Source organism: Hyla sarda, unplaced genomic scaffold (genome assembly GCF_029499605.1).
Source record: "Hyla sarda isolate aHylSar1 unplaced genomic scaffold, aHylSar1.hap1 scaffold_379, whole genome shotgun sequence".
Taxonomy (NCBI): Eukaryota; Metazoa; Chordata; class Amphibia; order Anura; family Hylidae; genus Hyla; species Hyla sarda.
Genome location: NW_026610398.1, coordinates 33,372 through 59,604, shown reverse-complemented (window position 1 = coordinate 59,604; position 26,233 = coordinate 33,372). Strand labels below are relative to the sequence as shown.

General features: G+C 43.5%; 6 non-coding genes and 1 pseudogene across 6 annotated transcripts; all 7 read left to right on the top strand.

Moving 5' to 3' along the window:
• Window positions 1–1,575: 1,575 nt before the first annotated feature.
• On the top strand, window positions 1,576–1,766 carry LOC130332507 (U2 spliceosomal RNA). Its single transcript, XR_008875191.1, has one exon. It is a non-coding gene; the product is annotated as a U2 spliceosomal RNA (small nuclear RNA).
• Window positions 1,767–3,840: 2,074 nt separating this feature from the next.
• LOC130332540 (U2 spliceosomal RNA) lies at window positions 3,841–4,031 on the top strand. Its single transcript, XR_008875214.1, has one exon. It is a non-coding gene; the product is annotated as a U2 spliceosomal RNA (small nuclear RNA).
• A 2,082-nt stretch (window positions 4,032–6,113) lies between these two features.
• On the top strand, window positions 6,114–6,304 carry LOC130332539 (U2 spliceosomal RNA). Its single transcript, XR_008875213.1, has one exon. It is a non-coding gene; the product is annotated as a U2 spliceosomal RNA (small nuclear RNA).
• A 2,083-nt stretch (window positions 6,305–8,387) lies between these two features.
• Window positions 8,388–8,578, top strand: LOC130332538 (U2 spliceosomal RNA). The gene has a single exon (XR_008875212.1). It is a non-coding gene; the product is annotated as a U2 spliceosomal RNA (small nuclear RNA).
• Window positions 8,579–10,676: 2,098 nt separating this feature from the next.
• Window positions 10,677–10,867, top strand: LOC130332536 (U2 spliceosomal RNA). Its single transcript, XR_008875210.1, has one exon. It is a non-coding gene; the product is annotated as a U2 spliceosomal RNA (small nuclear RNA).
• A 7,188-nt stretch (window positions 10,868–18,055) lies between these two features.
• On the top strand, window positions 18,056–18,257 carry LOC130332523 (U2 spliceosomal RNA; annotated as a pseudogene).
• Window positions 18,258–25,163: 6,906 nt separating this feature from the next.
• Window positions 25,164–25,348, top strand: LOC130332525 (U2 spliceosomal RNA). The gene has a single exon (XR_008875206.1). It is a non-coding gene; the product is annotated as a U2 spliceosomal RNA (small nuclear RNA).
• Window positions 25,349–26,233: the final 885 nt, after the last annotated feature.

Here is a 26,233-nt window from a genome sequence, read left to right as displayed (position 1 = left end):
ATTGACCATGCATTGCTTCTGTGGTATTGCAAAGGCAAAGACAAATGCTTCCAGCCATCCATTGCACTAATGGATTGGTCATCAGCTGGCTGTCTATGTCCCGCATCAATATAGACCAAAGTACAGAGGGTTAGGCTATGCTATTGTGCACCTACCTGATGCATCAGAAGGTGCGAGGCCCTTGCTAAATTCTGTGCACAGACTTTGAGATCTATGCTTTAGACTGTATCTAAACCTGCTCCAACATGGACTGACATTCTGGCCTACTTTCAGCCGATGCGACTTGTCTGTCGCTGAACAGTCGCTTTTTATGTATTCAGCACCTATGTATAATGTTGTAAAAATGCTCTAGAAGCTAAAGTCGCAGAAATGTCACACATATTTGGCCTGCAACTTTCTGTGCGACAAATTCAGACAGGAAAAATCAGTATAAATCCTTAGAAAATTATCCCCCAGTGTCTCCATCTGCTGGCGGTATTGAATAAGCATTGCTGCACTGATGGGGTATGCATTAGACGAAAAAAAAGAAGAAAAAGAAGAATAATACGCCCAGAAAAGAGGCGAAAAGGAGAAAAACGTAAAAAAACGTGAAAAAAAAGTAAGAGGAAGAGAAGGGAAAAAAAGGTGGAAATGGGTTTAAAAGTGATTTCGGCGGAGAAATATATATATATATATATATATATATATATATATATATATATATGCGCACACACACACATAGATATAAACGTATTCTCCGTTGAGATATTGCAGCCGCTGCTGTGTCCAGGCCCAGGAGCCTTAGCACTGTGCTGTGATGTCACTCAATACCACTGACATCACTAGGTGTAAACAACATCTCTCCTTTGCTGTGTATGTGACTATGGAGCTGTTTGGTGATGTCGTCTATTACGGCCTTCATAGAAGCAACAGGAGATTGTTGCATCCATCTTGAACCCTCAGAACTACAGTGCTATGATGTCACTCACTTCCACAGGCCTTGCAGAGTGTAAACAACAACAACCCAGCTTTGTTGTGTATGTAACCAAAGGGATTTGTGATGTCACCTAGAACCTTCACAGCAGCGACAGCTTTATGAGGAGCATCAGCACTGCTCTGCCTGAGCAGAACCATCACCGCCATAGGTTGTCAAATAACCCGGATTTAACCCACACAGGTAAGTCCAATGGGGTGCAGGCATGTCCTCTATGCTTACAGCTTCCCGTGGGTGTTGGTTTGATACCGTTTGGGGACAGCCAAGGAGGCATCTGCAGGCAACAAAGGTAGGTGTGTGCTTGTGTGTGTGTTTCCTATGCAGATCCTAAGCCCAGTGTCACATGCAAGTAGGAGGAGTAAGAAGGGTTCCTGGCAAATCCGGGTTATGGATTGCATTTAAAAAGGCCCCGTGGGAGTGCAATGGGCCCCTGTCTTGCTGCTTAGCAATAATGGTATGGGTTTAGGTTCTGCTGTGTGTACTGGTGGTTGACTGCCCCCCAGCCCAGAGTGTGCATGGAAAATTGTCTGGCAGCCTCCCTGACAGCAAGCAGTGATAGTGCCCATGAAGGGGACCTTGTTGGGCCCGCCCCTTTCACGGTTATCGCTTCTCGGCCTTTTGGCTAAGATCAAGTGTAGTATCTGTTCTTATCAGTTTAATATCTGATACGTCCCCTATCTGGGGACCATATATTAAATGGATTTTTGAGAACGGGGGCCGATTTCGAAGCTTGCTTCCGTCACCCTATGCATTGACCCGATATGGCAGTATCTTCGGGTACAGTGCACCACCCCCTTACAGGGTTAAAAAGAAAGATTCCTACTTTCATTGCTACCTGCTTGCTGGCTAGCCAGCTAGCCAGCCCTGTGGGCCTTGCTGCTGCTGCAGCCAAAAAACAAAAGGTGGTGCTGCTGCTGCTTCTGCTTCTGCTTGTGTCTGGCCCCTGTTGGAGCGTCCAGGCACAGGACTTCTGCTGCTGCTGACTAAATGGCCTCCTTAATTGGATCATTTGAGTAGCCAGCACACCTGTGCAGGTAGGGCATGACATGATAGGCAGCTGCCTTGATAGCGGGTGGGTGCTGAATGTTCCTAATTGACAAAATAAGATTAATGCTTATGAAGAAATATAAAATCTCATCCCTTCCCCAATATCGCGCCACACCCCTACCCCTTAATTCCCTGGTTGAACGTGATGGACATATGTCTTTTTTCGACCGTACTAACTATGTAACTATGTAACATAACATGGGGGGGGGGGGGGTCTCCTGGCTGTTCACACAGGTGTGTCATTGCTGTACATTGACCATGCATTGCTTCTGTGGTATTGCAAAGGCAAAGACAAATGCTTCCAGCCATCCATTGCACTAATGGATTGGTCATCAGCTGGCTGTCTATGTCCCGCATCAATATAGACCAAAGTACAGAGGGTTAAGCTATGCTATTGTGCACCTACCTGATGCATCAGAAGGTGCGAGGCCCTTGCTAAATTCTGTGCACAGACTTTGAGATCTATGCTTTAGACTGTATCTAAACCTGCTCCAACATGGACTGACATTCTGGCCTACTTTCAGCCGATGCGACTTGTCTGTCGCTGAACAGTCGCTTTTTATGTATTCAGCACCTATGTATAATGTTGTAAAAATGCTCTAGAAGCTAAAGTCGCAGAAATGTCACACATATTTGGCCTGCAACTTTCTGTGCGACAAATTCAGACAGGAAAAATCAGTATAAATCCTTAGAAAATTATCCCCCAGTGTCTCCATCTGCTGGCGGTATTGAATAAGCATTGCTGCACTGATGGGGTATGCATTAGACGAAAAAAAAGAAGAAAAAGAAGAATAATACGCCCAGAAAAGAGGCGAAAAGGAGAAAAACGTAAAAAAACGTGAAAAAAAAGTAAGAGGAAGAGAAGGGAAAAAAAGGTGGAAATGGGTTTAAAAGTGATTTCGGCGGAGAAATATATATATATATATATATATATATATATATATATATGCGCACACACACACATAGATATAAACGTATTCTCCGTTGAGATATTGCAGCCGCTGCTGTGTCCAGGCCCAGGAGCCTTAGCACTGTGCTGTGATGTCACTCAATACCACTGACATCACTAGGTGTAAACAACATCTCTCCTTTGCTGTGTATGTGACTATGGAGCTGTTTGGTGATGTCGTCTATTACGGCCTTCATAGAAGCAACAGGAGATTGTTGCATCCATCTTGAACCCTCAGAACTACAGTGCTATGATGTCACTCACTTCCACAGGCCTTGCAGAGTGTAAACAACAACAACCCAGCTTTGTTGTGTATGTAACCAAAGGGATTTGTGATGTCACCTAGAACCTTCACAGCAGCGACAGCTTTATGAGGAGCATCAGCACTGCTCTGCCTGAGCAGAACCATCACCGCCATAGGTTGTCAAATAACCCGGATTTTACCCACACAGGTAAGTCCAATGGGGTGCAGGCATGTCCTCTATGCTTACAGCTTCCCGTGGGTGTTGGTTTGATACCGTTTGGGGACAGCCAAGGAGGCATCTGCAGGCAACAAAGGTAGGTGTGTGCTTGTGTGTGTGTTTCCTATGCAGATCCTAAGCCCAGTGTCACATGCAAGTAGGAGGAGTAAGAAGGGTTCCTGGCAAATCCGGGTTATGGATTGCATTTAAAAAGGCCCCGTGGGAGTGCAATGGGCCCCTGTCTTGCTGCTTAGCAATAATGGTATGGGTTTAGGTTCTGCTGTGTGTACTGGTGGTTGACTGCCCCCCAGCCCAGAGTGTGCATGGAAAATTGTCTGGCAGCCTCCCTGACAGCAAGCAGTGATAGTGCCCATGAAGGGGACCTTGTTGGGCCCGCCCCTTTCACGGTTATCGCTTCTCGGCCTTTTGGCTAAGATCAAGTGTAGTATCTGTTCTTATCAGTTTAATATCTGATACGTCCCCTATCTGGGGACCATATATTAAATGGATTTTTGAGAACGGGGGCCGATTTCGAAGCTTGCTTCCGTCGCCCTATGCATTGACCCGATATGGCAGTATCTTCGGGTACAGTGCACCACCCCCTTACAGGGTTAAAAAGAAAGATTCCTACTTTCATTGCTACCTGCTTGCTGGCTAGCCAGCTAGCCAGCCCTGTGGGCCTTGCTGCTGCTGCAGCCAAAAAACAAAAGGTGGTGCTGCTGCTGCTTCTGCTGCTTCTGCTTCTGCTTGTGTCTGGCCCCTGTTGGAGCGTCCAGGCACAGGACTTCTGCTGCTGCTGACTAAATGGCCTCCTTAATTGGATCATTTGAGTAGCCAGCACACCTGTGCAGGTAGGGCATGACATGATAGGCAGCTGCCTTGATAGCGGGTGGGTGCTGAATGTTCCTAATTGACAAAATAAGATTAATGCTTATGAAGAAATATAAAATCTCATCCCTTCCCCAATATCGCGCCACACCCCTACCCCTTAATTCCCTGGTTGAACGTGATGGACATATGTCTTTTTTCGACCGTACTAACTATGTAACTATGTAACATAACATGGGGGGGGGGGGGGGGGGGGTCTCCTGGCTGTTCACACAGGTGTGTCATTGCTGTACATTGACCATGCATTGCTTCTGTGGTATTGCAAAGGCAAAGACAAATGCTTCCAGCCATCCATTGCACTAATGGATTGGTCATCAGCTGGCTGTCTATGTCCCGCATCAATATAGACCAAAGTACAGAGGGTTAGGCTATGCTATTGTGCACCTACCTGATGCATCAGAAGGTGCGAGGCCCTTGCTAAATTCTGTGCACAGACTTTGAGATCTATGCTTTAGACTGTATCTAAACCTGCTCCAACATGGACTGACATTCTGGCCTACTTTCAGCCGATGCGACTTGTCTGTCGCTGAACAGTCGCTTTTTATGTATTCAGCACCTATGTATAATGTTGTAAAAATGCTCTAGAAGCTAAAGTCGCAGAAATGTCACACATATTTGGCCTGCAACTTTCTGTGCGACAAATTCAGACAGGAAAAATCAGTATAAATCCTTAGAAAATTATCCCCCAGTGTCTCCATCTGCTGGCGGTATTGAATAAGCATTGCTGCACTGATGGGGTATGCATTAGACGAAAAAAAAGAAGAAAAAGAAGAATAATACGCCCAGAAAAGAGGCGAAAAGGAGAAAAACGTAAAAAAACGTGAAAAAAAAGTAAGAGGAAGAGAAGGGAAAAAAAGGTGGAAATGGGTTTAAAAGTGATTTCGGCGGAGAATATATATATATATATATATATATATATATATATATATATATATATGCGCACACACACACATAGATATAAACGTATTCTCCGTTGAGATATTGCAGCCGCTGCTGTGTCCAGGCCCAGGAGCCTTAGCACTGTGCTGTGATGTCACTCAATATCACTGACATCACTAGGTGTAAACAACATCTCTCCTTTGCTGTGTATGTGACTATGGAGCTGTTTGGTGATGTCGTCTATTACGGCCTTCATAGAAGCAACAGGAGATTGTTGCATCCATCTTGAACCCTCAGAACTACAGTGCTATGATGTCACTCACTTCCACAGGCCTTGCAGAGTGTAAACAACAACAACCCAGCTTTGTTGTGTATGTAACCAAAGGGATTTGTGATGTCACCTAGAACCTTCACAGCAGCGACAGCTTTATGAGGAGCATCAGCACTGCTCTGCCTGAGCAGAACCATCACCGCCATAGGTTGTCAAATAACCCGGATTTAACCCACACAGGTAAGTCCAATGGGGTGCAGGCATGTCCTCTATGCTTACAGCTTCCCGTGGGTGTTGGTTTGATACCGTTTGGGGACAGCCAAGGAGGCATCTGCAGGCAACAAAGGTAGGTGTGTGCTTGTGTGTGTGTTTCCTATGCAGATCCTAAGCCCAGTGTCACATGCAAGTAGGAGGAGTAAGAAGGGTTCCTGGCAAATCCGGGTTATGGATTGCATTTAAAAAGGCCCCGTGGGAGTGCAATGGGCCCCTGTCTTGCTGCTTAGCAATAATGGTATGGGTTTAGGTTCTGCTGTGTGTACTGGTGGTTGACTGCCCCCCAGCCCAGAGTGTGCATGGAAAATTGTCTGGCAGCCTCCCTGACAGCAAGCAGTGATAGTGCCCATGAAGGGGACCCCTTTCACGGTTATCGCTTCTCGGCCTTTTGGCTAAGATCAAGTGTAGTATCTGTTCTTATCAGTTTAATATCTGATACGTCCCCTATCTGGGGACCATATATTAAATGGATTTTTGAGAACGGGGGCCGATTTCGAAGCTTGCTTCCGTCGCCCTATGCATTGACCCGATATGGCAGTATCTTCGGGTACAGTGCACCACCCCCTTACAGGGTTAAAAAGAAAGATTCCTACTTTCATTGCTACCTGCTTGCTGGCTAGCCAGCTAGCCAGCCCTGTGGGCCTTGCTGCTGCTGCAGCCAAAAAACAAAAGGTGGTGCTGCTGCTGCTTCTGCTGCTTCTGCTTCTGCTTGTGTCTGGCCCCTGTTGGAGCGTCCAGGCACAGGACTTCTGCTGCTGCTGACTAAATGGCCTCCTTAATTGGATCATTTGAGTAGCCAGCACACCTGTGCAGGTAGGGCATGACATGATAGGCAGCTGCCTTGATAGCGGGTGGGTGCTGAATGTTCCTAATTGACAAAATAAGATTAATGCTTATGAAGAAATATAAAATCTCATCCCTTCCCCAATATCGCGCCACACCCCTACCCCTTAATTCCCTGGTTGAACGTGATGGACATATGTCTTTTTTCGACCGTACTAACTATGTAACTATGTAACATAACATGGGGGGGGGGTCTCCTGGCTGTTCACACAGGTGTGTCATTGCTGTACATTGACCATGCATTGCTTCTGTGGTATTGCAAAGGCAAAGACAAATGCTTCCAGCCATCCATTGCACTAATGGATTGGTCATCAGCTGGCTGTCTATGTCCCGCATCAATATAGACCAAAGTACAGAGGGTTAGGCTATGCTATTGTGCACCTACCTGATGCATCAGAAGGTGCGAGGCCCTTGCTAAATTCTGTGCACAGACTTTGAGATCTATGCTTTAGACTGTATCTAAACCTGCTCCAACATGGACTGACATTCTGGCCTACTTTCAGCCGATGCGACTTGTCTGTCGCTGAACAGTCGCTTTTTATGTATTCAGCACCTATGTATAATGTTGTAAAAATGCTCTAGAAGCTAAAGTCGCAGAAATGTCACACATATTTGGCCTGCAACTTTCTGTGCGACAAATTCAGACAGGAAAAATCAGTATAAATCCTTAGAAAATTATCCCCCAGTGTCTCCATCTGCTGGCGGTATTGAATAAGCATTGCTGCACTGATGGGGTATGCATTAGACGAAAAAAAAGAAGAAAAAGAAGAATAATACGCCCAGAAAAGAGGCGAAAAGGAGAAAAACGTAAAAAAACGTGAAAAAAAAGTAAGAGGAAGAGAAGGGAAAAAAAGGTGGAAATGGGTTTAAAAGTGATTTCGGCGGAGAAATATATATATATATATATATATATATATATATATATATATATGCGCACACACACACATAGATATAAACGTATTCTCCGTTGAGATATTGCAGCCGCTGCTGTGTCCAGGCCCAGGAGCCTTAGCACTGTGCTGTGATGTCACTCAATACCACTGACATCACTAGGTGTAAACAACATCTCTCCTTTGCTGTGTATGTGACTATGGAGCTGTTTGGTGATGTCGTCTATTACGGCCTTCATAGAAGCAACAGGAGATTGTTGCATCCATCTTGAACCCTCAGAACTACAGTGCTATGATGTCACTCACTTCCACAGGCCTTGCAGAGTGTAAACAACAACAACCCAGCTTTGTTGTGTATGTAACCAAAGGGATTTGTGATGTCACCTAGAACCTTCACAGCAGCGACAGCTTTATGAGGAGCATCAGCACTGCTCTGCCTGAGCAGAACCATCACCGCCATAGGTTGTCAAATAACCCGGATTTAACCCACACAGGTAAGTCCAATGGGGTGCAGGCATGTCCTCTATGCTTACAGCTTCCCGTGGGTGTTGGTTTGATACCGTTTGGGGACAGCCAAGGAGGCATCTGCAGGCAACAAAGGTAGGTGTGTGCTTGTGTGTGTGTTTCCTATGCAGATCCTAAGCCCAGTGTCACATGCAAGTAGGAGGAGTAAGAAGGGTTCCTGGCAAATCCGGGTTATGGATTGCATTTAAAAAGGCCCCGTGGGAGTGCAATGGGCCCCTGTCTTGCTGCTTAGCAATAATGGTATGGGTTTAGGTTCTGCTGTGTGTACTGGTGGTTGACTGCCCCCCAGCCCAGAGTGTGCATGGAAAATTGTCTGGCAGCCTCCCTGACAGCAAGCAGTGATAGTGCCCATGAAGGGGACCTTGTTGGGCCCGCCCCTTTCACGGTTATCGCTTCTCGGCCTTTTGGCTAAGATCAAGTGTAGTATCTGTTCTTATCAGTTTAATATCTGATACGTCCCCTATCTGGGGACCATATATTAAATGGATTTTTGAGAACGGGGGCCGATTTCGAAGCTTGCTTCCGTCGCCCTATGCATTGACCCGATATGGCAGTATCTTCGGGTACAGTGCACCACCCCCTTACAGGGTTAAAAAGAAAGATTCCTACTTTCATTGCTACCTGCTTGCTGGCTAGCCAGCTAGCCAGCCCTGTGGGCCTTGCTGCTGCTGCAGCCAAAAAACAAAAGGTGGTGCTGCTGCTGCTTCTGCTGCTTCTGCTTCTGCTTGTGTCTGGCCCCTGTTGGAGCGTCCAGGCACAGGACTTCTGCTGCTGCTGACTAAATGGCCTCCTTAATTGGATCATTTGAGTAGCCAGCACACCTGTGCAGGTAGGGCATGACATGATAGGCAGCTGCCTTGATAGCGGGTGGGTGCTGAATGTTCCTAATTGACAAAATAAGATTAATGCTTATGAAGAAATATAAAATCTCATCCCTTCCCCAATATCGCGCCACACCCCTACCCCTTAATTCCCTGGTTGAACGTGATGGACATATGTCTTTTTTCGACCGTACTAACTATGTAACTATGTAACATAACATGGGGGGGGGGGGGGGGGTGTCTCCTGGCTGTTCACACAGGTGTGTCATTGCTGTACATTGACCATGCATTGCTTCTGTGGTATTGCAAAGGCAAAGACAAATGCTTCCAGCCATCCATTGCACTAATGGATTGGTCATCAGCTGGCTGTCTATGTCCCGCATCAATATAGACCAAAGTACAGAGGGTTAGGCTATGCTATTGTGCACCTACCTGATGCATCAGAAGGTGCGAGGCCCTTGCTAAATTCTGTGCACAGACTTTGAGATCTATGCTTTAGACTGTATCTAAACCTGCTCCAACATGGACTGACATTCTGGCCTACTTTCAGCCGATGCGACTTGTCTGTCGCTGAACAGTCGCTTTTTATGTATTCAGCACCTATGTATAATGTTGTAAAAATGCTCTAGAAGCTAAAGTCGCAGAAATGTCACACATATTTGGCCTGCAACTTTCTGTGCGACAAATTCAGACAGGAAAAATCAGTATAAATCCTTAGAAAATTATCCCCCAGTGTCTCCATCTGCTGGCGGTATTGAATAAGCATTGCTGCACTGATGGGGTATGCATTAGACGAAAAAAAAGAAGAAAAAGAAGAATAATACGCCCAGAAAAGAGGCGAAAAGGAGAAAAACGTAAAAAAACGTGAAAAAAAAGTAAGAGGAAGAGAAGGGAAAAAAAGGTGGAAATGGGTTTAAAAGTGATTTCGGCGGAGAAATATATATATATATATATATATATATATATATATATATATATATATATGCGCACACACACACATAGATATAAACGTATTCTCCGTTGAGATATTGCAGCCGCTGCTGTGTCCAGGCCCAGGAGCCTTAGCACTGTGCTGTGATGTCACTCAATACCACTGACATCACTAGGTGTAAACAACATCTCTCCTTTGCTGTGTATGTGACTATGGAGCTGTTTGGTGATGTCGTCTATTATGGCCTTCATAGAAGCAACAGGAGATTGTTGCATCCATCTTGAACCCTCAGAACTACAGTGCTATGATGTCACTCACTTCCACAGGCCTTGCAGAGTGTAAACAACAACAACCCAGCTTTGTTGTGTATGTAACCAAAGGGATTTGTGATGTCACCTAGAACCTTCACAGCAGCGACAGCTTTATGAGGAGCATCAGCACTGCTCTGCCTGAGCAGAACCATCACCGCCATAGGTTGTCAAATAACCCGGATTTAACCCACACAGGTAAGTCCAATGGGGTGCAGGCATGTCCTCTATGCTTACAGCTTCCCGTGGGTGTTGGTTTGATACCGTTTGGGGACAGCCAAGGAGGCATCTGCAGGCAACAAAGGTAGGTGTGTGCTTGTGTGTGTGTTTCCTATGCAGATCCTAAGCCCAGTGTCACATGCAAGTAGGAGGAGTAAGAAGGGTTCCTGGCAAATCCGGGTTATGGATTGCATTTAAAAAGGCCCCGTGGGAGTGCAATGGGCCCCTGTCTTGCTGCTTAGCAATAATGGTATGGGTTTAGGTTCTGCTGTGTGTACTGGTGGTTGACTGCCCCCCAGCCCAGAGTGTGCATGGAAAATTGTCTGGCAGCCTCCCTGACAGCAAGCAGTGATAGTGCCCATGAAGGGGACCTTGTTGGGCCCGCCCCTTTCACGGTTATCGCTTCTCGGCCTTTTGGCTAAGATCAAGTGTAGTATCTGTTCTTATCAGTTTAATATCTGATACGTCCCCTATCTGGGGACCATATATTAAATGGATTTTTGAGAACGGGGGCCGATTTCGAAGCTTGCTTCCGTCGCCCTATGCATTGACCCGATATGGCAGTATCTTCGGGTACAGTGCACCACCCCCTTACAGGGTTAAAAAGAAAGATTCCTACTTTCATTGCTACCTGCTTGCTGGCTAGCCAGCTAGCCAGCCCTGTGGGCCTTGCTGCTGCTGCAGCCAAAAAACAAAAGGTGGTGCTGCTGCTGCTTCTGCTGCTTCTGCTTCTGCTTGTGTCTGGCCCCTGTTGGAGCGTCCAGGCACAGGACTTCTGCTGCTGCTGACTAAATGGCCTCCTTAATTGGATCATTTGAGTAGCCAGCACACCTGTGCAGGTAGGGCATGACATGATAGGCAGCTGCCTTGATAGCGGGTGGGTGCTGAATGTTCCTAATTGACAAAATAAGATTAATGCTTATGAAGAAATATAAAATCTCATCCCTTCCCCAATATCGCGCCACACCCCTACCCCTTAATTCCCTGGTTGAACGTGATGGACATATGTCTTTTTTCGACCGTACTAACTATGTAACTATGTAACATAACATGGGGGGGGGGGGGGGGGGGTCTCCTGGCTGTTCACACAGGTGTGTCATTGCTGTACATTGACCATGCATTGCTTCTGTGGTATTGCAAAGGCAAAGACAAATGCTTCCAGCCATCCATTGCACTAATGGATTGGTCATCAGCTGGCTGTCTATGTCCCGCATCAATATAGACCAAAGTACAGAGGGTTAGGCTATGCTATTGTGCACCTACCTGATGCATCAGAAGGTGCGAGGCCCTTGCTAAATTCTGTGCACAGACTTTGAGATCTATGCTTTAGACTGTATCTAAACCTGCTCCAACATGGACTGACATTCTGGCCTACTTTCAGCCGATGCGACTTGTCTGTCGCTGAACAGTCGCTTTTTATGTATTCAGCACCTATGTATAATGTTGTAAAAATGCTCTAGAAGCTAAAGTCGCAGAAATGTCACACATATTTGGCCTGCAACTTTCTGTGCGACAAATTCAGACAGGAAAAATCAGTATAAATCCTTAGAAAATTATCCCCCAGTGTCTCCATCTGCTGGCGGTATTGAATAAGCATTGCTGCACTGATGGGGTATGCATTAGACGAAAAAAAAGAAGAAAAAGAAGAATAATACGCCCAGAAAAGAGGCGAAAAGGAGAAAAACGTAAAAAAACGTGAAAAAAAAGTAAGAGGAAGAGAAGGGAAAAAAAGGTGGAAATGGGTTTAAAAGTGATTTCGGCGGAGAAATATATATATATATATATATATATATATATATATATATATATGCGCACACACACACATAGATATAAACGTATTCTCCGTTGAGATATTGCAGCCGCTGCTGTGTCCAGGCCCAGGAGCCTTAGCACTGTGCTGTGATGTCACTCAATACCACTGACATCACTAGGTGTAAACAACATCTCTCCTTTGCTGTGTATGTGACTATGGAGCTGTTTGGTGATGTCGTCTATTACGGCCTTCATAGAAGCAACAGGAGATTGTTGCATCCATCTTGAACCCTCAGAACTACAGTGCTATGATGTCACTCACTTCCACAGGCCTTGCAGAGTGTAAACAACAACAACCCAGCTTTGTTGTGTATGTAACCAAAGGGATTTGTGATGTCACCTAGAACCTTCACAGCAGCGACAGCTTTATGAGGAGCATCAGCACTGCTCTGCCTGAGCAGAACCATCACCGCCATAGGTTGTCAAATAACCCGGATTTAACCCACACAGGTAAGTCCAATGGGGTGCAGGCATGTCCTCTATGCTTACAGCTTCCCGTGGGTGTTGGTTTGATACCGTTTGGGGACAGCCAAGGAGGCATCTGCAGGCAACAAAGGTAGGTGTGTGCTTGTGTGTGTGTTTCCTATGCAGATCCTAAGCCCAGTGTCACATGCAAGTAGGAGGAGTAAGAAGGGTTCCTGGCAAATCCGGGTTATGGATTGCATTTAAAAAGGCCCCGTGGGAGTGCAATGGGCCCCTGTCTTGCTGCTTAGCAATAATGGTATGGGTTTAGGTTCTGCTGTGTGTACTGGTGGTTGACTGCCCCCCAGCCCAGAGTGTGCATGGAAAATTGTCTGGCAGCCTCCCTGACAGCAAGCAGTGATAGTGCCCATGAAGGGGACCTTGTTGGGCCCGCCCCTTTCACGGTTATCGCTTCTCGGCCTTTTGGCTAAGATCACGTGTGGATTTCTGTGCGTGGTTTGGGTTGAAAGGAGTGGTGATCGGGGCCCTCTTTACGGGGGGCCCTGGATTGTTGCTGAGCTGCGATCGTGGGTTTTACCTGCAAAAATGAGCGAGAAGGCGCGTGGACTTGAGGACACGGTGCGGATCTACGTTCCTGGCGAGCACCGGGGGACGATCGGACTTGACCAAATCGTTGTGGAGATTCTTCGCAAGCTTGATTACCTACAGGTATGGAATGTATTGGCTATACAGGATTTTCCTAGGCAAGGAATTTATGATATTACTTTTTGTGGTTCTGAGATTTGCCAGAGAGTCTATATGGATCTTGAAGAAATGAAGAGGAAAAGTGAGCCTGCTATAATGAAGAAGATTAAAGTGGAACCGTTATTTATGAATACAACAAAGGTAGTAATTGTCCACATGTATAATCCTAAGGTTTCTGATGAAATGGTTACAAACTTTTTGTTCCGGTATTGCGAGGAAGTGAAATTTATAGGAAGACTTAAGAACAAGTTTGGGTACTTTAATTGTAAGAGAAAGTTTATTGTAAAATTTAAAAAAGATGAAGGAATGCAAGATGGAAGGAAGAGCATACCACAGGTGTTTTCTATCGGAGGAGAGAGAGGTTTCTGCTTTTATGAAGGCCAGTTGCAATATTGTAGAAAGTGCCATGCCTATGGCCATGTGCAGGATTATTGCCCTGAGAAAGGAGAATGTTGCAGAAATTGTGGGAAAACTGGTCATGAAGCAAGTATTTGTACAGAGAAGAAGACATGTGATATCTGTGGAAGTGAGGAACATTTGGCAAGAGGCTGTGATATGTGGTATAAAAAGAAGAGAAGTTATGCTGATGCAGCTGGGAATAGAGGAGAACAAAGAGAAAAAGGGGGAGGGAGGTTTGTTCCTGGAGTTGGTGAGAGTGTGAGTGTGAGTGTTAATGTGGCACAGGTGGCTGAGGAAAGTTCTGTGATAGTGGAGCACATTAGCACTCAGGAGAGGTCAGGGGAGGAGGGTGTTTCCACTGCTGTGACTGGTGAGGAGACAGGTGTGGGAGGTGAATTTACCTTGGTGAAAAAGAAAAAAGCAAAAAAAGTGAAAGTGGTGGAGAAAATTGAGACAGTGTATGGTGATGTTCTTTCTAGTGAAGAGGCTATGGATGATATTGAATGTCCAAACCCAATTGTGGGGGAGGAGGAGGGAATGGAAGTTGTTGGGTCATCTCAGAGATCTCTAACACCTGGTCAGAGAGTTTCTCGCAGTAAGGAAGAAGAGGAGGAGGAAGATGAGGATGTGCAGGTTGTGAATAAAAGGTGTAAGACAGGGAGCTGGTCTGAGGATCAGGAATCCCTTGTTCTTGGTAGTGATAATGAAATAGACAGGGACTCTAACATAGGGTCGCCTGATTGTTTTGCAAGTTTACATAGGAAAGTTGAAGGCCAAAATGTTAATTTCTAAGTTAAGATGGATTTTAAAGCATTTGGTTTTCTTTTCCTAGTTATTATGACTTTGGTTGTAACAACTATTAATGTAAGAAGTATTGAGTCTGAAATTAGGAGAGCTGCAATTTTTGATATTCTTGAGAATGTTAGAAGTGATGTGATATGTTTACAGGAGTGTGCAATAAAGTCAGCACCTTATGCAAATGAGTGGAAGTGTGGGCAGTCCTTCTGGTCCACATGTGCAGAAAACAAAAATGAAGGTGTTGGGATTTTATTGCGAAACAGGGACATTAAAGTTTTAAATTGCCAAACTTTAGTACCTGGTCGTTGTATGGTTTTAATTTTTGAGGTTTTGGGCCAGAGGATGAGAATTTTTAATGTGTATGCTCCAGCAGAAAAACAAGCACGTTTGTCTTTTTTAGAGTCCCTTAAGTTTTTTATCCCTGGTCGTGAAGATACTATTATTGTTGGCGATTTTAACTGCATTAGATCCGTCAATGATCGTGAGAGCTCTGCTGAGGTTAGAACTGATATTACTTCCAATGTTTTAAATCAAATTATTCAAGACTTGCATTTTACTGATGTTGGACTGATGGTTAGCACTGATGAAAGATATACGTACATATCAGATAGTGGCCGCTGTAAATCCCGGATCGATTACATCCTGGTCTCTGATGGGATTAAGGTGGTCCGGTGCAATCAAATGATGTCAACTTTCTCAGACCACAAGATGGTGTCGGCTGAGATAAGTGTCACAGAGTCCCTTCATTTTGGGAGGGGGCTCTGGAAATTAAATGTAAGTCTATTGGAAGATGAGGAAGTAATGGCTGGTTTTAATCATGTGTTTTTATCCTGTGTTTCTAAACAACCTGATTTTAGTAATGTCTTAGTGTGGTGGGAATGGGCTAAAGGAGAGTTTTCTAATTTCTTTAAGATGTTTTGCATAAAGAGAGCACAAGAGAAGAGGAGGAGTGATGAAAGGCTTGTATCCCGGTTAGAGACTCTCTATAAGTTTAAACGTGTTGGTGTGGAGGTGGAGGATGAGATTGTTAAGGTGAAGGGGGAGATGAAAAAAAGGTTGTTGGAAAAGGGAAGGAATATTGTATATAAGTCTAAAGTGCAGCACCTAGAAGAAAATGAGCAGTGTACACGGTATTTCTTTAAAAAATGTTTTAATGCTAAAGGTGTTTTTAAATCTGTTTTTACCCCTACGGGGGAAGTTTTTGGACAGGAGATGGTGAAGGAGATTGGCAGATTTTATGAGACACTCTTTAGTAATAAGAGCAGAGCCAGTGAGACGGAGATGAATGATTATTGTAATATTTTGGAAAATAATGTTCCTGTTGAAAAAGTAGATTTTTTAATTGATGATGTTAGTGAAGGGGAGATCAAGCAGGCCCTGGATAAGATGGCCAAAGGGAAGACACCAGGCTGTGATGGTCTCCCCGCTGAGTTTTATTCCGCGTTCTGGAATATTTTAAGTAAAGAGTTTACACGGGTGGTGCAATATGTTTTTAACTCAGGTGTTTTAGCTGAATCTATGAAGAAAGGGGTCATAACATTAATTCATAAAAAAGGTGATGGCAGAGATCTTAAAAATTGGAGACCTATAACTTTATTAAATTGTGACTACAAGATAATTGCTAAGATTGTGGCTAATAGACTGAGTGATGTAGTGGACCACCTTGTGGGAGAATACCAAGTTTGTGCAGTACCGAAAAGAAAAATAACAGATAATTTGTTGCTTTTAAGAGACTCTATTTATTACAGTAACTTTAACAAGAATGCACTGTTTGTTGAGTCCATAGATTTCGAAAAGGCTTATGATAAGGTTGCACATGATTTTATGTTCATTGCTTTGAAACACTTAGGTATTCCAGAAAAGTTATTATCTGTTATTATGAGTTTTTATCATGGGGTGACAAGTCAGATTTTAGTAAATGGGCATGTGGGGCCTGCTTTTAATGTCTTGTCTGGAGTCAGACAGGGATGCCCACTCTCCCCAATTCTGTTTATATGCGTTATAGAGGGCCTGTTGAAGAATGTGCAGAAAGATAAATGTGTGAGTGGTGTTTTTATTCCAGGTAGTGATGGTAGTAAGTTAAAGGTTTTAAGTTATATGGACGATGTGGTTTTTACTTGTACATCCCAAGCAGATCTCAACAGAGTAAATTTGCATGTGAGGATTTTTTGTTGTGTGGCTGGGATGAATGTGAACTGGGGGAAGTGCCAATTATGCAGTTTTGGGAACCAAGAGAATATAGTAGTGGATGATGTTAAGGAAAAAGAAGACATTGAAGTGCTAGGAGTGATATTTGACAAAGACCTCAAAGGAAAGAAAAGTTATGAGACTTTGGACAGTAAAATTGAGAAGAAGCTATCCTTCTGGAGGTTAAGGAACTTGTCACTTAAAGGGAAAGTTCTTATCATTAAGTCTGTAATCCTACCGCTTCTCTTGTATACGGCTATGGTGCTTCTTCCAGGGAAGTTATGGACTAGGAGAGTTACAAGGAAGCTTTTTGTGTTCTTCTGGGGGTCTAAGATGGAGAAAATGAAAAGAGAAGAAGTGATGAAGAGTATGAATTTGGGCGGATATAACTTTCCAAACATTGATCTGTTTTTAAAGGTGCACTATTTTCTTTTAATTTTTAAATTGATACAGTGCAATAATAGGGCGGCAGACATGAGTAAATACCTTGCAGGATGGTTGTTTTCCAAATGGGGCTGGTGTGAGAGGGATTTGAGGAGACCCATAGCACATGTGATACCTACCTTCTATGTGCTCCTCAGGTCTTTCAATGATCAATTTGGTTTGAGCTCTTTAGGTGAACCTGATAAAAAGAAAATAGAACAGGAAATAAGGAAAAATGAGAGATTATATGAAGTACCATTCTGCACTAATGCTCAGTCTGTGAAGATTTGGAAGTTTTTTAAAGTTATTGGACTATCAAACAGACAAAAAGACGTTAGTTGGATGTCCTTTCATGGCTGCCTCCCAACCCGATCTTTTTTAAATGGAAGAGGTTTGAGAATAAGTGACAGATGCCCAAGAGAGGGATGTGGAGGTAGAGAAGACTTTGTGCACCTTTATTGGGACTGTTTTTATGCAAAAGAATTTTTTATGTTTTTAAAGAGGTTTTTAATCCAACTCACTGGATATAACAGTTTTTCTTTTGAGAAAGTTTTTATTGGTCAAGATCTTAGTAAAAAGGAAGATACACGTACTAATTGGATTCTTTTTTCTGTTTTTAAAGAGGTTTTATGGGACTCACGCAATTTGCTTGTTTTTAAAAATGTTGTTATTTCTCCGAGGGAATTGAAAAGATTGTTTTTAGGAAGGATTTTTACTATCTTTCTACTGGACAAAAAGAGAATTGGTGAAGAAGAAGCGGAGAAAATCTGGATGCATACACGATGGAAGAATTTATAAGAAGTACGTAAAGGAGAAAGCTGTAAGTTTTTGACCAATTTCTGTGATTGTTTTTGACATGTTTTTTTGTTTTGTTTTTTGGTCACTTTTTCTTGGCACTCGGTTCCCTTAGTTAGTTTTTTCCGTATGATGTTTTTTCAGATATTGTTTTAAGTGACGAGTCTTGGTAGGTGACCTGATGATCGTCCAAACAATAGTCTGTAACTGAGGAAAAAAAAAAAAAAAAAAAAAAAAAAAAAAAATCTGTTCTTATCAGTTTAATATCTGATACGTCCCCTATCTGGGGACCATATATTAAATGGATTTTTGAGAACGGGGGCCGATTTCGAAGCTTGCTTCCGTCGCCCTATGCATTGACCCGATATGGCAGTATCTTCGGGTACAGTGCACCACCCCCTTACAGGGTTAAAAAGAAAGATTCCTACTTTCATTGCTACCTGCTTGCTGGCTAGCCAGCTAGCCAGCCCTGTGGGCCTTGCTGCTGCTGCAGCCAAAAAACAAAAGGTGGTGCTGCTGCTGCTTCTGCTGCTTCTGCTTCTGCTTGTGTCTGGCCCCTGTTGGAGCGTCCAGGCACAGGACTTCTGCTGCTGCTGACTAAATGGCCTCCTTAATTGGATCATTTGAGTAGCCAGCACACCTGTGCAGGTAGGGCATGACATGATAGGCAGCTGCCTTGATAGCGGGTGGGTGCTGAATGTTCCTAATTGACAAAATAAGATTAATGCTTATGAAGAAATATAAAATCTCATCCCTTCCCCAATATCGCGCCACACCCCTACCCCTTAATTCCCTGGTTGAACGTGATGGACATATGTCTTTTTTCGACCGTACTAACTATGTAACTATGTAACATAACATGGGGGGGGGGGGGGGGGGTCTCCTGGCTGTTCACACAGGTGTGTCATTGCTGTACATTGACCATGCATTGCTTCTGTGGTATTGCAAAGGCAAAGACAAATGCTTCCAGCCATCCATTGCACTAATGGATTGGTCATCAGCTGGCTGTCTATGTCCCGCATCAATATAGACCAAAGTACAGAGGGTTAGGCTATGCTATTGTGCACCTACCTGATGCATCAGAAGGTGCGAGGCCCTTGCTAAATTCTGTGCACAGACTTTGAGATCTATGCTTTAGACTGTATCTAAACCTGCTCCAACATGGACTGACATTCTGGCCTACTTTCAGCCGATGCGACTTGTCTGTCGCTGAACAGTCGCTTTTTATGTATTCAGCACCTATGTATAATGTTGTAAAAATGCTCTAGAAGCTAAAGTCGCAGAAATGTCACACATATTTGGCCTGCAACTTTCTGTGCGACAAATTCAGACAGGAAAAATCAGTATAAATCCTTAGAAAATTATCCCCCAGTGTCTCCATCTGCTGGCGGTATTGAATAAGCATTGCTGCACTGATGGGGTATGCATTAGACGAAAAAAAAGAAGAAAAAGAAGAATAATACGCCCAGAAAAGAGGCGAAAAGGAGAAAAACGTAAAAAAACGTGAAAAAAAAGTAAGAGGAAGAGAAGGGAAAAAAAGGTGGAAATGGGTTTAAAAGTGATTTCGGCGGAGAAATATATATATATATATATATATATATATATATATATATATATATGCGCACACACACACATAGATATAAACGTATTCTCCGTTGAGATATTGCAGCCGCTGCTGTGTCCAGGCCCAGGAGCCTTAGCACTGTGCTGTGATGTCACTCAATACCACTGACATCACTAGGTGTAAACAACATCTCTCCTTTGCTGTGTATGTGACTATGGAGCTGTTTGGTGATGTCGTCTATTACGGCCTTCATAGAAGCAACAGGAGATTGTTGCATCCATCTTGAACCCTCAGAACTACAGTGCTATGATGTCACTCACTTCCACAGGCCTTGCAGAGTGTAAACAACAACAACCCAGCTTTGTTGTGTATGTAACCAAAGGGATTTGTGATGTCACCTAGAACCTTCACAGCAGCGACAGCTTTATGAGGAGCATCAGCACTGCTCTGCCTGAGCAGAACCATCACCGCCATAGGTTGTCAAATAACCCGGATTTAACCCACACAGGTAAGTCCAATGGGGTGCAGGCATGTCCTCTATGCTTACAGCTTCCCGTGGGTGTTGGTTTGATACCGTTTGGGGACAGCCAAGGAGGCATCTGCAGGCAACAAAGGTAGGTGTGTGCTTGTGTGTGTGTTTCCTATGCAGATCCTAAGCCCAGTGTCACATGCAAGTAGGAGGAGTAAGAAGGGTTCCTGGCAAATCCGGGTTATGGATTGCATTTAAAAAGGCCCCGTGGGAGTGCAATGGGCCCCTGTCTTGCTGCTTAGCAATAATGGTATGGGTTTAGGTTCTGCTGTGTGTACTGGTGGTTGACTGCCCCCCAGCCCAGAGTGTGCATGGAAAATTGTCTGGCAGCCTCCCTGACAGCAAGCAGTGATAGTGCCCATGAAGGGGACCTTGTTGGGCCCGCCCCTTTCACGGTTATCGCTTCTCGGCCTTTTGGCTCCGATCAAGTGTAAACTTGGTCTGGGTCAGGGGTGCGGGTGTTCTGCTGAGCAGGAATCCGGAGTGGTGATCTTACTGTGGAATCGACAGACAAGAGAAGAACAATGGCTGGAAAGGAATACCTCCCTGCGATTGAGAAGACTGTACGTTTTGTGGTGGAAACTTCTGACCGGGGTAAGAATCGGATTGAGTACATTGGACATGAACTTGTGGAGAAATTGGGTGGTTTTGGCATGGATAGTTTGTTCTGTGTGCAAGAGAATAGGAAGCAAGGAATATATGATGTGTCCTTCATCTATGAAGCTGATTGCCAGAACTTCTATGAATGTTTGAAAAGAAATGCCAATAACCCTGTCTTGGAAAATGTAAAGTTTTTTCCTCTGTTTGAGATGGGAGTGAAGACTCTGTTTGTACATATGTACAATCCATTCTTAGACCCGGATATGATTAAGAACTTTCTAAGTATCTACTGTGAAAGTGTCCAAGGGGGAGTGAAGCAAACTAGTAGTTTGGGTGTGTTTAATGGCACATGGAAGTTCTTTGTAAAACTGAAGCTGGATCCTGGGAGCATTGGTGGAGTGAAACACCCACCGGCCAATTTTTCAATCGCCGGAAACCGGGGTTATGTCTATTATTATGGCCAGCCATTGTTTTGCCGTGATTGTTTGCTGTTTGGACATGTTAAAGAGGCTTGTCCAGGTAATAAGAAGTGCCGAAATTGTAAAATGCCAGGGCATGAAGCGGGAGCTTGTCCACAGCCCAGAACTTGTGATCTTTGTGGCCTTGTTGGACATGTGTATAGAAATTGTCCGGAGGTGGCTAAAAGGGAGAAGGAGAAAGAGGCCAGAAAAGATTTGGCAATTAAAAAAAGGGAAAAGGCAAAGGCAGACATGGCAGAAAAGAGTGTGATTGCTATTATTGAGAAAGCAACGGTGGTGGAAGAGAAGGTGCAGGAGGAGATTGAAGAGGAGATGGAGGAGGAGGTGAGAATTGAAGAGGTGCCTAGTCCTCAGGTGTCTGGCACTCAAAAAGTTGAATGGTCGAATTCAGAAGAGGAAAGTGCTAAAGAGAGAGAGGAAGATCTTTTTCGTCCCCCACGGAAGGCGGCGAGAGGTGCCAGTGGTGAAAAGATGGAGCAGACGGTGGTGGAGACGAGTAATCGTTTTGCCGCAATATCTGAGGGTGAAATGGATAAATGCATTGGAGAAGAAACTTCTCCCTCGACACTGAGCCGTAAAGTTCATTAACTCTCTTCTAGGTTTTTTCTTCCTATGGGTTGTTATTTGATTTGATATGTCTTTTTCGGTTAGTTTGTCAAATGTTAGAGTCTTTAAAAATAAGAATAGAAGAGCGGCCATTCTGGAGGAATTGGCAGGAACTAATAATGACATAATTTGTCTACAGGAATGTGGATTGGATTTTCCTCCAAAAAAGGAGGAGTGGAGATATGGACCAGCAGTGTGGTCTTGCTCTAATGTAAATAGAAATGATGGAGTTGGGGTTTTGTTTAGGAATAATAAGTTTAAAGTTTGTAGTCAAATGGTGTTAAGGGAAGGAAGGTGTGTGTTGGTGGAGGTTGGGTTACATGGGTTTAAATTTAAGTTAATTAATGTTTATGCACCTGTGAATAAGGAGGAGAGGGTGGGTTTGTTTGAAATAATTAAGGGGTTTTTGTCTGGGAAGGAACCAGTGTTGTTAGTAGGTGATTTCAACTGTGAGATTGGGAGGGATGCGGATGTTTCTGGAAATATGCTTAAGAGTATGGTGAGTGATTTCAAGTTAAGAGATGTGGTTGAAGTGTGTGGTGTGAATCCTGTGTTAGCAACATATCATGCTGAGAGTGGAAGGAGTGAGTCAAGATTAGATATGTGTTTTGTGTCCAAAATGATAGGATGTATGTGGTATAAGCAAGAGAGAGTGATTTATTCTGATCATGAGCGTGTGAGTTGTGGTTTGGTGTTGGATGAGATTTGCATAAGTGGGAGGGGTTACTGGAAGCTTAATGTGAAACTGTTGGATGAAAAGGAGGTATATGATAGGTATATTAAGAAGTATAAGTTATGGTGTGAGAAGAAAAAAGAATTTTTGGATTTATTGTGTTGGTGGGAGTGGGTTAAAGAAAGAACTAAGGTTTTTTTCAAGAGGGAAGGTTATAAAAGGAAAGCTAGGGAAAGAAAGAAGTATGAATGGCTGAATAAAAGGTTGGGGTTTCTCATTAAGTTGAAAAAGAAGGGATGGAGAGTGGATGGTAAGATTGATGCTGTGAAAAGAGATATAAAGGATTGGTTGAATGAAAGAGGAAAAGAGTTAATGTACCGAGCAAAAGTGGACAAATTGGAGAAGGATGAAAAGTGTTCAAGATATTTTTTTAAGAAAGTGATTGGGAGAAAGGATGATTTAGTGAGTGTGTATGATAAGGATGGTGGTTTGGTGAGAGGCAAAGCTGTACTGAATGTGGTGAAAGAGTTTTATGAGGACTTATATGCAGTCAAACAGTGTGATAGGGGTTTGGCTGAGGAAGTGCTGGAAGTGATTGATAAGAAGGTAGATAGTAATGAGTATGAGAGTTTAATGAGAGAGATTGGAATGGAAGAGATTAAAAGGACGGTTGATAGTATGGCTAAAAATAAGACTCCTGGAGAGGATGGGTTGCCGGCTGAGTTTTATGTGAAATTGTGGGATGTACTGAAGGATGATATGGAGAGTATCTTTAAGTATATGTGGGCTAATGGAAGATTGGTGGAAAGTATGAAGAGTGGGATAGTGGTTTTGATTTATAAGAAAGGGGATGTGAATGATATAAGGAATTGGAGGCCGATAACTTTGTTGAATGTGGATTATAAAATATTTGCAAAGCTGATTACAAATAGAATGAGGGACGTGATAGAGCAAGTGATTGGGGAGGAGCAAGTGTGTGGTGTGCCAGGAAGAAGAATTATTGAGAATTTGTGTTTGTTGAGAGATATATTGTGGGATGGTATGTGTAGAAAGCAGGTGGTTCGTGTGTTGTCAATTGATTTTGAAAAAGCTTTTGACCGTTTGTCGCATGGGTTTTTGTTTAAGGTGCTAGTTAAAATGGGGTTTCCAGGTGATTTTGTGAATATTGTGAGAATGTTGTATAAGGAAGTGTATAGTAAGATTCTGATTAATGGATGGATGACTGAGGAGATTAAAGTATGTTCAGGGGTGAGACAGGGATGTCCCTTGTCACCTATTGCTTTTATTTGTGCTATGGAACCATTATTAGAATTATTGCGTAAGGATAAATGTGTGAGAGGTGTGAGAGTTCCGGGGGGTCGTGGTAAAGAGGTTAAAGTGTTGGCTTATATGGATGATGTATGTGTGGTAAGTGAATCTGTTGCGGCTGTAAGAAGATCCAAGTTATTGGTAAGTCTGTTTTGTGGTGCGTCTGGTTTTAAGGTCAATTGGGGAAAGAGTGAATATAAATGTTTTGGTGGTGTGACTCAGAGTGAGGATGTTGGTATGGAAGGGGTGGAAGGGCCTATTCAAGTGTTGGGGGTTAAGATGGATGAACGGTTGGATGGTAGAAATAGTTGGGAGGATGTGGGGAAGAGAGTGCAAAAGAAATTGAATTTTTGGAGGTTGAGAGAGTTGTCAATGGTTGGTAAGGTTATGATAGTGAAGAGTGTGATTTTGCCAATACTGTTATATGTTGCTGTTGTGTTTCCGCCAAGTTATATGGTTTTGCGAAAGGTGAAAAGAATGTTATTTGTGTTTTTGTGGGGTACAAAGATGGAAAGAGTTAAGAGAGAGATTGTAATGAAAGATGGTAAAAATGGAGGAATGGACTTTCCGAATGTTGATGTGTATCTGGGTGTGAATATTGTTTTTGCTTTGAAAAGAATGATGGGAGGTGAAAAGAGTTGTGCATGTATGGTGAGATATTTGGGTGGCAGTGTGTTATGTAAATTGGGTTGGTTGGAAAGAGATTTGAGAGTGCCTTATGCTTTTGTGTGTCCTAGTTGGTATGTATATGTGGTGAAATTTTTGGAGAATTATAGGTTGATTGGTGTGGGTCCAGAAGTGTTTGTGAGTAAAAAGAGTATGATTGGGTACATTAAAAAAGACGAAGTTGAATGTTCAATTAATATGGTGAGAGCTGTAGATGTGGGGAGAGTGTGGAAGAGTATAATGACTGTTGGAGTAACAAATAGACAACGTGAGATAGTATGGCAGAGTTTGCATGGTGCGTTACCGGTAAGAGAATTTCAAAGAAATAGAGGGATTGGAAGGTATGAGAGGTGTCCAAGAGATGGGTGTGATGGGATTGAGAGTGTGATGCATGTATTTTGGAATTGTGAAATGGCGCAAGGTGTGTGGAAAGGGATGAGATTGCTGTTTAAAGAATTGACTGGTATAAGGTATATGTCGTATGATGTGGTTATGTTTGGACTTAGTATGGTAGGGAGAGATAAGGAAAGGGTTTTTTTTGTGTTGCTTGCCATTATTAAAGAAGTACTTTGGGATGTTAGGAATTTATGTGTATTCAAAAGAAAAAACGTGTCGGTGGAGGGTTGTATTAAGATGATTCTAGATAGGTTATATGTTGTTTATTTGTGTGATAGGAAGAATTTGGGGGATAAGGATGCTGAGGGGATATGGAAGTTTTTGAAATGGAGATATCTTGTAAGTTTGTAATTGGTGATGGTATTTATGTTTGTTTGAAATTGAAAATAAAAAGAAAGACCTAATGATGAGTTGGACTTTACTTCAGAAAGTCTAAGTGACGAAGTATGGAGTTGGATTTTGATGTTTTAATGTCCAAACCTGAAGGTTTAAAAAAAAAAAAAAAAAAAAAAAAATCTGTTCTTATCAGTTTAATATCTGATACGTCCCCTATCTGGGGACCATATATTAAATGGATTTTTGAGAACGGGGGCCGATTTCGAAGCTTGCTTCCGTCGCCCTATGCATTGACCCGATATGGCAGTATCTTCGGGTACAGTGCACCACCCCCTTACAGGGTTAAAAAGAAAGATTCCTACTTTCATTGCTACCTGCTTGCTGGCTAGCCAGCTAGCCAGCCCTGTGGGCCTTGCTGCTGCTGCAGCCAAAAAACAAAAGGTGGTGCTGCTGCTGCTTCTGCTGCTTCTGCTTCTGCTTGTGTCTGGCCCCTGTTGGAGCGTCCAGGCACAGGACTTCTGCTGCTGCTGACTAAATGGCCTCCTTAATTGGATCATTTGAGTAGCCAGCACACCTGTGCAGGTAGGGCATGACATGATAGGCAGCTGCCTTGATAGCGGGTGGGTGCTGAATGTTCCTAATTGACAAAATAAGATTAATGCTTATGAAGAAATATAAAATCTCATCCCTTCCCCAATATCGCGCCACACCCCTACCCCTTAATTCCCTGGTTGAACGTGATGGACATATGTCTTTTTTCGACCGTACTAACTATGTAACTATGTAACATAACATGGGGGGGGGGGGGTCTCCTGGCTGTTCACACAGGTGTGTCATTGCTGTACATTGACCATGCATTGCTTCTGTGGTATTGCAAAGGCAAAGACAAATGCTTCCAGCCATCCATTGCACTAATGGATTGGTCATCAGCTGGCTGTCTATGTCCCGCATCAATATAGACCAAAGTACAGAGGGTTAGGCTATGCTATTGTGCACCTACCTGATGCATCAGAAGGTGCGAGGCCCTTGCTAAATTCTGTGCACAGACTTTGAGATCTATGCTTTAGACTGTATCTAAACCTGCTCCAACATGGACTGACATTCTGGCCTACTTTCAGCCGATGCGACTTGTCTGTCGCTGAACAGTCGCTTTTTATGTATTCAGCACCTATGTATAATGTTGTAAAAATGCTCTAGAAGCTAAAGTCGCAGAAATG